The sequence below is a fragment of the Pelobates fuscus genome, chromosome 11 (genome assembly GCF_036172605.1).
Source record: "Pelobates fuscus isolate aPelFus1 chromosome 11, aPelFus1.pri, whole genome shotgun sequence".
NCBI classification, from domain to species: Eukaryota; Metazoa; Chordata; class Amphibia; order Anura; family Pelobatidae; genus Pelobates; species Pelobates fuscus.
The window spans coordinates 18,643,393-18,655,767 of NC_086327.1; positions in this window are offsets into that span (position 1 = coordinate 18,643,393).

The window sequence follows — 12,375 nt, forward strand, 5'->3', positions numbered from 1 at the left end:
ATGTAAATAAAGCTCCGGGGCCTGATGGTATCCACCCACGAGTACTTAAGGAGCTAAGTGGGGAAATAAGTGAACCTCTGTATTTAATTTTTCAAGATTCTTTTGTTTCAGGTATTGTACCGGAGGATTGGAGGAAGGCAGATGTTGTTCCTATATTTAAAAAGGGTTCAAAATCCTTGCCTGGAAATTATAGACCTGTGAGCTTAACTTCTGTGACTGGGAAATTATTTGAACGGCTATTAAGGGGTAATATTCAGGAATTCATTGGGAAGAACTGTGTTATTAGCAATAATCAGCATGGTTTTATGAAACATAGATCATGTCAAACTAACCTAATTGCATTCTACGAAGAAGTAAGTAGAAATATAGATCAGGGTGTTGCAGTGGATGTGATCTACTTGGATTTTGCCAAGGCATTTGATACGGTTCCTCACAATAGGTTAGTCTTCAAACTAAAAGAAATTGGTCTAGATGAATATTCTTGTTCTTGGGTAGAACATTGGCTTAAGGATAGAGTACAATGAATTGTCATGAATGGTAAATTTTCAAGCTGGACAAAAGTGGTAAGTGGTGTCCCTCAGGGTTCTGTTTTGGGACCGCTTCTATAACATATTTATAAATGATCTTGAAATGGGCATTGAAAGCCATGTATCAGTGTTTGCAGATGACACAAAACTTTGTAAAGTAATAAAATGTGAGCAGGATATTGCCTTGCTGCAGAGGGATTTGGATAGATTGGGGGACTGGGCACTAAAATGGCAGATGAAATTTAATGTAGAAAAATGCAAAGTTATGCACTTCGGGGTTAAGAATGCACAAGCAATTTACACCCTAAATGGTAGTGAACTAGGGATAACCACACACGAGAAGGATTTGGGAATTGTTATAGACAATAAATTAGGTAGCAATATGCAATGTCAATCTGCCGTTGCTAAGGCCAGTAAAGGTTTTGTTATGTATAAATAGGGGCATAAATTCTCAAGATGAAAATATAATTTTGCCTCTTTATAAATCACTGGTAAGACCACACCTTGAATATGCTGTGCAATTTTGGGCACCTGTTCTAAAGAAAGATATCATGGCACTAGAAAAAGTCCAGAGACGAGCTACAAAATTGATAAAAGGAATGGAGCATTTTAGTTATGAAGAAAGATTAAAAAATTTAAATCTCTTTAGTTTGGAAAAATGGCGCCTGAGAGGGGATATGATAACATTATACAAATATATTTGGGGCCAGTACAAACCATTATCTGGAAATCTATTCATAAACAGGGCTATACATAGGACACAAGGTCACACATTAAGGCTGAAAGAAAGGAGATTTCATCTAAGGCAAAGAAAAGTTTTTTTTACAGTAAGAGCAATAAGGATATGGAATTCTTTGCCTGAAGAGGTGGTTTTGTCAGAGTCTATACAGATGTTTAAACTGCAATTGGATAAATACTTGCAAAAACACAACATACAGGGAGGGATATCATTTCTAATTAGTGGGGTAATAGCTGATTGATCCAATGAGACATCTGACTGATATTTTGGGGTCAAGAAGGAATTTTTTCCTAGTTTGTCGCAAAATTGGAAGCGCTTCAGACTGGGTTTTTTGCCTTCTTTTGGATCAACAGCAAAAGCATATGTGAGGAAGGCTGAACTTGATGGACGCAAGTCTCTTTTCAGCTTTGTAACTATGTTACTATGTAACTATGTAACTATGACTCGTGACTGCGAAACTGCAGACATATTTTACAACAAACATGACCTCAGACACCTCAGCCTCTACCCAATGGCTAACACACAAGGCTGTGGTACGTGGCCTCTTTCTCAGTCAAGCATCTCACAAAAAGCGAACTATTGTGGCGCAACAACTATCACTACTGAGAGTGCTATGAGATGCAACCACAAAACACTACATAGCACCTTCAACTCATTTACAGGACACAATAGACTAATTGAACAGATCCCTAAATTAACTGCATATGGCAAAAACAGCAAGACTTTTGCAGAAATTTAAAATCAGAGAATATGCTCATAGCAATAAGGCTGGCAAACTCCTAGCCTCTTGACTACACCAACAACAGGCATCCTCAAAAATACCATACATCCAAAAACCATATGGCACAAAAATCTATAATCCCCAACACATTACAGAAGATCTAGTGCAATGCTACACCGCACTATATAACCTTAAGGTTGACAAACACACATCAATTTCAGAATTTTATTCCAGAATTGACCTCGCCACACTTACGGCTGACCAAAAAACACTCTTACAATCTCTGATCACTATAGACAAAATCCTTAAAACCATAGCCACTTTGCCCCCAGGAAAGTCACCCGGCCATGCCGGCTTAACCAATCACTACTATAAAACATTTTCAACCATTCTAGCACCACACTTCTATGTGAGCCTGCAAAATCAAATTAAAACTATTTTAACCAGCTGGACTACCAAATACATATCATGGTCAGGCCGCATGGCCGCTGTGAAGATGGTGATACTACCTAAATATCAGTATCTCTTTTGGTACCTCCCACTTAGGATCCCAACCCATTTCTTCACAGAATCGCAACAAGGCCATTAATAAAACTATCTGGGTGGACAAAAGGTCACGGGTTTCCGCATCCATCCTCCACCGGTGCTTTACCAAGGTAGGGATGAGCCTACCAAACGTAAAACGCTACTACATAGCAGCCAACATCAGCCAGTTTGCGACGGCCCAGACCCAACAAACAGCCCCACAATGGGTGGGCATAGAATCGGTGATAGCGCAAGGGCACCTATTTACCTCCCTGATGTGGCTCCCCACTCATCTCTGACCAAAAAAGGTATCCATGCTCCCCACGACTACACTAACACTACAGATATGGAATGCGCACAGACATAAATACTGTTCACACAGCTTATACTCCCCGGCAATGCCCATCAATCGCAACCCTTGAATCGGCAATTCATTCAAGCCTGGCAGCGACACCTAAAGGTTCAAACTCTCTGACAAAGCCTGGGCCACACTACTAGCTTCCCACCAAAAAATCTTACACTATGCACCAATCATGTTGAACTGATTAGGAAAATATTGTATGGATGGTACTTAGTACTAACACGTTTGCACCACATGAATCCTAGCATCTCAAACAAGTGCTGGAGATGCCAGGAGGGACTCGGAGACATGCTTCATATTTGGTGGACCTGTCCAAAACGAACAGCCTTCTGGGGAAATATAGCAGACTTGACCCACCTAGCAACGGGGATACGCATGCCGCACACCCCAGAAACTTTTTTTATTACAAAATTACCCCCCAAAATTACCCAAAGACGCACTTTGTGCCATATCAACATGGCAGCGCTGACAATTCTAAGCAGGAACTGTAGAAACAATGTAGCTCCTACACCACAAGACTACATTAAACTAGTGGAGGCTAACAAAGTGTCTGAACTGACAGCCAGACTGGCTGTGAACCAGAAGAATAAAATATGGAAGATCGCTTGGACTCATTGGGACCAAGCAGTACTCCTGAACAACTTACCAACCCACTGAACTCGATCTCTCGACATCTGTGCCCATCCAACTATGCAATGAACAAATGCCTATCATAAACTTCTACTATGTAGTACGATTGACACACGGTCTTTGAATTACCACCTTGTTTAGTTGGAAATGTTCACAATTATATTAGCACAATTGTAATGTACCTCCATATGCCTAAAGGATGTGTACCCTACCAGGGATATTTCACCTGTCTGCATCACTCCAATCATCTGGAGATAACACTGTTGAACACGTTTATACGGAAATGTTTGTAATATTGTTGACCTATTCATAATGTCCATGTTCGGGTATATGGATGCGTACTGTGACGAGGAGGCTCCAATCATTTCTATCACACTGAACCTTTGGATGTAACAATTGTCTATTAATTTTGTATGTTACTGTGAACTTGAAATTGCATAATAAAAAAAAAAAAAAAGTAAATAAACAGCACAGACACAATAAAATATACAGATAATTATAACAGATGCCGTTTTAGGGTTGGATGACAGATCTACTTGGCTAACTTTTCAACACCTTTTGATCTTTGATCCAAATTAGAGTCCAGTCCTAAACCTTATGCCAAATTCTTTATTTTTCCTTGGTCACGCTACACTTTCTGTCCAGGTTCCAGGGTTTATTACATCATTCTATGCGGTGAATTACAATCCAGCCTCTGTAACCAATCGATAACCTTGGGGAGTAGTTCTGCTGGTATGCCAACACAAATATTTTGAGGTAGTTGTTAATCACACCGTTTCTATGTCCTATTTGGTGTTGAGTTTGCTGTTTTAATTTAAAGTTTTGCTAACTTCTCTAAACCAGGGTTGTGATAGCCAAAACTTGAGTATTTAAAGGACTACTCTGTAGGTATCTTTCCACTAACTTTTCTGCACAGAGAGTCAGTGATAGGTTGAAAGTGCCAGTCGATGCGGTCATCCTTTCAGTTGCACTCAGTCCAAGGCTTCCTGACTGAAGTAGAGGGGCAGAGCAGTCACAGGCGCCAACTTGCAGACTTTGGTGTTAAACCATGCGTTATTAATTTAAGCCTTTAAGGTAAGAAGGCGCCTGGAACCCTTCACACTACAACTTTTACACAGATCTGTAAATGGCTAAAGTGGTGCCCTAAAGGATAGGGATGAAGGGATATGATGACTTTGACATTGTTATAGATTGTTGGCAGTTATTACAGTGTCAATGAATACTTGATATGAGATTGTATTTTACTTGAATACTATTTAAAGAAATATTCAAAACTAAAAAAATATTCATTTTTATTATTACAGTTGTCTGAAAAGTGGCAACACTTAGTGTAGCTGCCAAACTGAGTCCTTACTATTGTAGTAGAGATTTGACAAAGCTTTCTGCAAATCTTAGGCGAGTGGAGTCATACTTCGCATAATAACAATAATAATAATAATAATAATAATAATAATAATAATAATAATTTAAAACTGAATTGCAACATTTCAGCCAAAATAACTGGTTTGGAGAAATTCCTCAGCTATTTTTACAAATCAGTTTTAACTTAACGATTACTACTTTTGATGTGAGCAAACTTTAAATTAAATTCCAACATTAAATTGGAAATTTTGAAATTCTGACAAGCTGCGTTGGAGACTGTTTTAGAAAACAGGTTTTAATTCCCTTTCACTGATTTAGTGAATAACCTCAATATTGCGTTAGTTATCTTTTGCAGTTCTTGTGAAAAGTTTTTAAAACGGGGCACTGTACAGCAATATTCTCCTGTTTTTTCTTCTTCTTCTTTTTTTTTTTAGAACTATGACCCTAAATTTATACATAAATCCCCCTATGGCTCGAATTGTGTGAAATTTTCCTGAGGGTTGATAAACCAGTGATGACAAATCTGGGGTAAAAGTTATTTGGAAAAACGTAGCATACAGGTGATACTTTATTAGGTATACATAGAGTGCAAGCTTCCTGGATTACTCACACATGGTATCCAAAAATGCAAATAATCCTTCTTAAAAACATAGTTACACAATTATTTATACAATGTTTTATGGAGCAGATAGTAGAAAAACAACAAGTAATATACACCCTTTGATCATCCAGCAGTAACATGACAGATCATGATAGAGAGAATGAGGGCAAAGTTTTAAATATTGAGGAAAGTGAATGAAAAAGAACTGGAATATGTATGGAAGAAATTAGGCAAAATAAATGTGCGCATCTGTGAATGAGCCTGGAAATGGATACCTGTGAGAGTCTGTGAATGTACCTGGAAATGGTTACCTGTGAGAGTCTGTGAATGTACCTGGAAATGGTTACCTGTGAGAGTCTGTGAATGTACCTGGAAATGGTTACCTGTGAGAGTCTGTGAATGTACCTGGAAATGGTTACCTGTGAGAGTCTGTGAATGTACCTGGAAATAGTTACCTGTGAGAGTCTGTGAATGTACCTGGAAATGGTTACCTGTGAGAGTCTGTGAATGTACCTGGAAATGGTTACCTGTGAGAGTCTGTGAATGTACCTGGAAATGGTTACCTGTGAGAGTCTGTGAATGTACCTGGAAATGGTTACCTGTGAGAGTCTGTGAATGTACATGGAAATGGTTACCTGTGAGAGTCTGTGAATGTACCTGGAAATGGTTACCTGTGAGAGTCTGTGAATGTACCTGGAAATGGTTACCTGTGAGAGTCTGTGAATGTACCTGGAAATGGTTACCTGTGAGAGTCCTTGACTGTACCTAGAAATGGTTACCTGCGAGAGTCTGTGAATGTACCTGGAAATGGTTACCTGTGCGAGTCTGTGAATATACCTGGAAATGGTTACCTGTGAGAGTCTGTGAATGTACCTGGAAATGGTTACCTGTGAGAGTCTGTGAATGTACCTGGAAATGGTTACCTGTTAGAGTCTGTGAACGTACCTGGAAATGGTTACCTGTGAGAGTCTGTGAATGTACCTGGAAATGGTTACCTGTGAGAGTCTGTGAATGTACCTGGAAATGGTTGCCTGTGAGAGTCTGTGAATGTACCTGCAAATGGTTACCTGTTAGAGTCTATGAACGTACCTGGAAATGGTTACCTGTGAGAGTCTGTGAATGTACCTGGAAATGGTTACCTGTGAGAGTCTGTGAATGTACCTGGAAATGGTTACCTGTGAGAGTCTGTGAATGTACCTGGAAATGGTTACCTGTGAGAGTCTGTGACTGTACCTAGAAATGGTTACCTGTGAGAGTCTGTGAATGTACTTGGAAATGGTTACCTGTGAGAGTCTGTGAATGTACCTGGAAATGGTTACCTGTGAGAGTCTGTGAATGTACCTGGAAATGGCTACCTGTGAGAGTCTGTGAATGTACCTGGAAATGGTTACCTGTGAGAGTCTGTGAATGTACCTGGAAATGGTTACCTGTGAGAGTGTGTGAATGAGCCTGGAAATGGTTACCTGTGAGAGTCTGTGAATGTACCTGGAAATGGTTACCTGTGAGAGTCTGTGAATGAGCCTGGAAATGGTTACCTGTGAGAGTCTGTGAATGTACCTGGAAATGGTTACCTGTGAGAGTCTGTGAATGTACCTGGAAATGGTTACCTGTGAGAGTCTGTGAATTTACCTGGAAATGGTTACCTGTGAGAGTCTGTGAATGTACCTGGAAATGGTTACCTGTGAGTGTCTGTGAATGTACCTGGGAATGGTTACCTGTGAGAGTCTGTGAATGTACCTGGAAATGGTTACCTGTGTGAGTCTGTGACTGTACCTAGAAATGGTTACCTGTGAGAGTCTGTGAATGTACCTGGAAATGGTTACCTGTGAGAGTCTGTGAATGTACCTGGAAATGGTTACCTGTGAGAGTCTGTGAATGTACCTGGAAATGGTTACCTGGGAGAGTCTGTGAATGTACCTGGAAATGGTTACCGGTGAGTGTCGGTGAATATGCCTGGAAATGGATAGCTGTGTGTGTCTGTGAATGAGCCAGGTAATGGTTAGCTGTGTGTGTCTGTGAATGTGCCAGGAAATGGTTAGCTGTGAGAGTCTGTGAATGTACCTGGAAATGGTTACCTGTGAGAGTCTGTGAATGTACCTGGAAATGGTTACCTGTGAGAGTCTGTGAATGTACCTGGAAATGGTTACCTGTGAGAGTCTGTGAATGTACCTGGAAATGGTTACCTGTGAGAGTCTGTGAATTTACCTGGAAATGGTTACCTGTGAGAGTCTGTGAATGTACCTGGAAATGGTTACCTGTGAGTGTCTGTGAATGTACCTGGGAATGGTTACCTGTGAGAGTCTGTGAATGTACCTGGAAATGGTTACCTGTGTGAGTCTGTGACTGTACCTAGAAATGGTTACCTGTGAGAGTCTGTGAATGTACCTGGAAATGGTTACCTGTGAGAGTCTGTGAATGTACCTGGAAATGGTTACCTGTGAGAGTCTGTGAATGTACCTGGAAATGGTTACCTGGGAGAGTCTGTGAATGTACCTGGAAATGGTTACCGGTGAGTGTCGGTGAATATGCCTGGAAATGGATAGCTGTGTGTGTCTGTGAATGAGCCAGGTAATGGTTAGCTGTGTGTGTCTGTGAATGTGCCAGGAAATGGTTAGCTGTGTGTATCTGTGAATGTGCCAGGAAATGGTTAGCTGTGTGTCTGTGTGTGCCTTTGGGGGTTTGGGCCTATCAAGTCCTTTTACAAGGATCCGCAAGACTTCTATTCGAAGTCCTGGGTGAGCGGTCTGGTGGCCTAGATAAAAGACATGTTGGTTTTATTCAGAGTGACAGACATTTTGGGACTAATTGTAAGAGATGTCTGGGAAGTCGGGGCAAAGCAGACTAAACTGAATAGATCTTGAGAAGGAGAGAAGGGAAAAGAGAAGAATTGAGCCTTGGACTAAACTACTACAAACCGGGATACCCAAAATTTTAGAAGATGCAAAAACTAGCCTTGAATGTTTTGGGCATCATCGAGCTCCAATTCTTACTTTACAGTCAAGTAAAGTGAGTTGGAAGGCCAAACTGGATCCGCAAGAGTAAAGTTAATTCCGTTATTCAAACCCTCGCCATGATTCAGATTGTACATTGCAAGGCCACCAGTCCTAGTGCTGTGAGGGGAAACTCTGCAAATTCCTCTCTGGTTTACGGACATCGTAAATTTTAATGGCATTTGCATTTTCCCTCTCTGTATCATGATCTCACAGAAGGGGTGTGTGAGTGCTTAATGAGCTCCTGTTCCTGGCAGGAATTTAATGCATGTGACCTGCAAACAGGATGCTTTGCTGTAGTGAAACTAAGACACTGCACATGCAAGAGGCGTAAACAGTGTGAGTCAGGATTGTGCGTAATATGGCTGCAGACACCTGCCTGTTACCTTTAATCCTGCTTGAGGTTAAGGAGGTAAATAGCAGAGTTGTGTGAAGAAATAAATTAGGAGCTACACAGAACCGTTGTTCATTTCTTAAAGCACTCTAAGAACCATAACCACTACAGATCACCAAGTTGCAGCAGAGATGGTGGGAGAGCTCAGTTTTTAGTCAGACTTCTTGCGCATGTTGTATCAGAAACTGGGGATATCGGCAGTCAGACCCTCTTTGTACCATAACCACTACAATATTTGTAATGCTGTCAATAAACCTTTGAAGTTTCCTATAGAGTTCTTCAAGGGTTGTTCGCTGAAGTGATTATATATAGTTCTCCAGTTTCGCTATTTTGGACTTAAATTTTCAATTCACTTTGAATTCTCACTTTAGTTAATAACCCTATTGGTTTTAATTATGTGAGTGCCAGGGAGAGGGTCTATTTATGGAAAAAAAATGGAGAATAGAGTCAGCGCTAATGTATCATAAGAAGAAGAGGCAGCAATCCAAAGCAAGGACTCCCTCACGTGTCCTTGAAATTAGTGGACAGATAGAAAACAAACAAAAGCATGGGACTGCGCCAATAAACAAAGTAAATAAATAAAAGTCCTAGTTAGGGTAATAGTAGTTAGAACAGAGTCCAGTAGAGTGGAACTTGGATCCTATGCTGGTTTCTGGAGTTGTAAGGTTCCGCTCCTCGCAGTGTTCAAATATATAGGAGACGGCGATGAGAGATGAAAGGGATGATGGCAGGACATTCCAAGAGGTGTCAAATATTAAGGAAGAAGTCTTACTCACTTTTGGTAGAGCTTAATCCAGCTCTGGTGTGTATAGCTTGCAGCGGTATAATCCCCGCTTGTAGGATATGCGGTGAGTATCCTCTTCGGTGCAGTGACAGATAGCCAAGGGGGAGATAAAAATGGAAACAATAATGGTGCAGTATATTCCACAATGGGTAAAAGATGATAAAATATAGTAAATACACTCACATTTGATAGAGCTTATACTAACTCTAGTGTGGTAGGCATACAGCGGTACAATCCCCGCCTCTGGGATATATGATGAGTGTTCTTAAAGATGGTAACAGGAGCTCAGAGGGAAGATGATAAAACAGCAATAGTGCTCTCAATAAAATATTACTGGTGTATAAAATATAATAAAATATATTCACAATATATAGGGCAGGCTAACTGCTCTATGACAAGGGCATAGGTGGTATGATCCCCACATGGGATTCTGCTTAGAGAATAAATGTGTTCAACAACAAGGGAAAAACAACTACTGCTGCTCTTTCACAAAAGTATAGCTCTATTTATGGCAAAATGGAAAAAGGAAGCATTCCTCATCTTAAACTGGTGCGTGTGTGAATGAACTCCTAAATGGCAGAAGCTGTGAGACTGAAGGGCATGATCTATACCAGGGGCCATATGACTGAAATAAATATGAATATAAATCCATATAAAAAAAACAATATTCAGTATTGTTGTAGACCTATGAGAGTACAATTATTATAAAAATAAAAAATTATTTGAGTGCCCATTTAAACGAAGACCAATCCCAAGGAGACTGGCTTGTTTCGTAATGTGATTTTTCTTACCTAGGCTTCTTAAAAATATTACAGGGCGGCACTTTGGGATTTGTTCAATAAAAATAGAATCACAGTTAATTGAACATTTAGGCTGAAATAGGCATGTAACGGCACCCCCAGGCATAAAAGGGGTTAAAAGCCGTTTAGTAGATCTTCCCCTTCCAGATATACAGGCACAGCTACTGCAGAACACCCAAACTCCCGAACTGGATACAAAATAGCACTCCACCTCCCGAACTGGAACCTCACAAATAGCTGCTAGCAGACGAACAGGAAAAGCAGACAATCAGCTTACAGTCCTGGCAAACAGCATACAGTAAATCCCCCCAAGAACGAGACAAGGCTCCGTGTTGAGGGTCAAGCAGTGGTCTGGTTTATTCAGGGCTACCCGCCCAGTATTTATGCAAGTCTCCCACCTGGTGGACACTCCCCTAGGGGACCAGATGGAAGACTGTGACAAGGGACAGACATACACCAATTACAGACACACAGCAGTAAAACATCCCCACAATGCATCCTAATTCCCTCCCTCTATCCTGGAGATAATTGAGAAGTAATTCAATTATCTCCCAGGACAGAGGCAAGACTCCATTATACACGTGGGGACACAAAGACAGTAAAACACTTTAAAATACATAAAGTCACCTTGTCTGCATAAAACACAGACATTTCACATATCCCCAGATAGCTGGGATCTGAGCGCACAAAACTACCGAATAGCGCTCAGATCCTATACACACAGTTCAATTGCCATGGAGCCAAAGTCTTTAACTACACGAATGGGCTCCATGGCATAGCTATCTGGGTTAACACATTCACATAAAATAAAATACCGAATAGACATGTATTCGTTTGATCTGTACGAATAAGAACCAGGCGGCGGACGGCTCAGAGGTGTTCGTGCAAATAAGTGTCCGTTTTTAGTTCCATAGTTTAAGCGCCGAACACCGCTGGCCGTACGGGACTTTTAAAATGGCCGCCGCCACTTGTTCGGTAAACGAACAAAGACCACCCTGTATTTGTCAATTAAGCTGCGGTTAACCGCAGCTTCAGGGAGGTAAATTGACGGCACACTCCAGCTCCCAGGTGGTCGCTCCTTCGACAGTTTATTCGGTAGATTAAATCTACCGAACACCCCGGCAGAAAGGCACGAATAAGCCTTTCTGCAGGGAAAATAAAGTCTTTTAAAGTCTGGTCCATAGTCCAGAGGCAGCAGGCGGGCAACCAGGCTTCTCCAATGCAATGTGGCGAGATTGCTCTCGTCACAAGGCAAACTATGGCTATAGATCAGCTGGAGAATGTTTTAAAATCAATTATAATTTTTTTCCAAAATGTAGCAATTTGGCTTATAATCCACAAAGATTCAGAGTTTGGTAAATAAACCCATTTAACTATGCTAAATGCTAAAATATAACAGGAGGTAACCTTCTATACCAGCCTTGTTACCCGGTTATTCACTTTACTTCAAATTACAACCATTTGTTTTTTACTAGTTGATCTTTAGTGAATAAACCATTCAGAGATGGGACCAGGACACACTGAGCTCTTCCAGACCGTCTGACCACGTGGATGTAAAGAATGCTGACAATGTGTCTCAGACAGCACTCCAAGCTGTGACTGTCTCCCTGCACTCTCACTGTGTTTCAGACAGCACTCCAAGCTGTGACTGTCTCCCTGCACTCTCACTGTGTTTCAGACAGCACTCCAAGCTGTGACAGTCTCCCTGCACTCTCACTGTGTTTCAGACAGCACTCCAAGCTGTGACTGTCTCCCTGCACTCTCACTGTGTTTCAGACAGCACTCCAAGCTGTGACAGTCTCCCTGCACTCTCACTGTGTTTCAGACAGCACTCCAAGCTGTGACTGTCTCCCTGCACTCTCACTGTGTTTCAGACAGCACTCCAAGCTGTGACTGTCTCCCTGCACTCTCACTGTGTTTCAGACAGCACTCCAAGCTGTG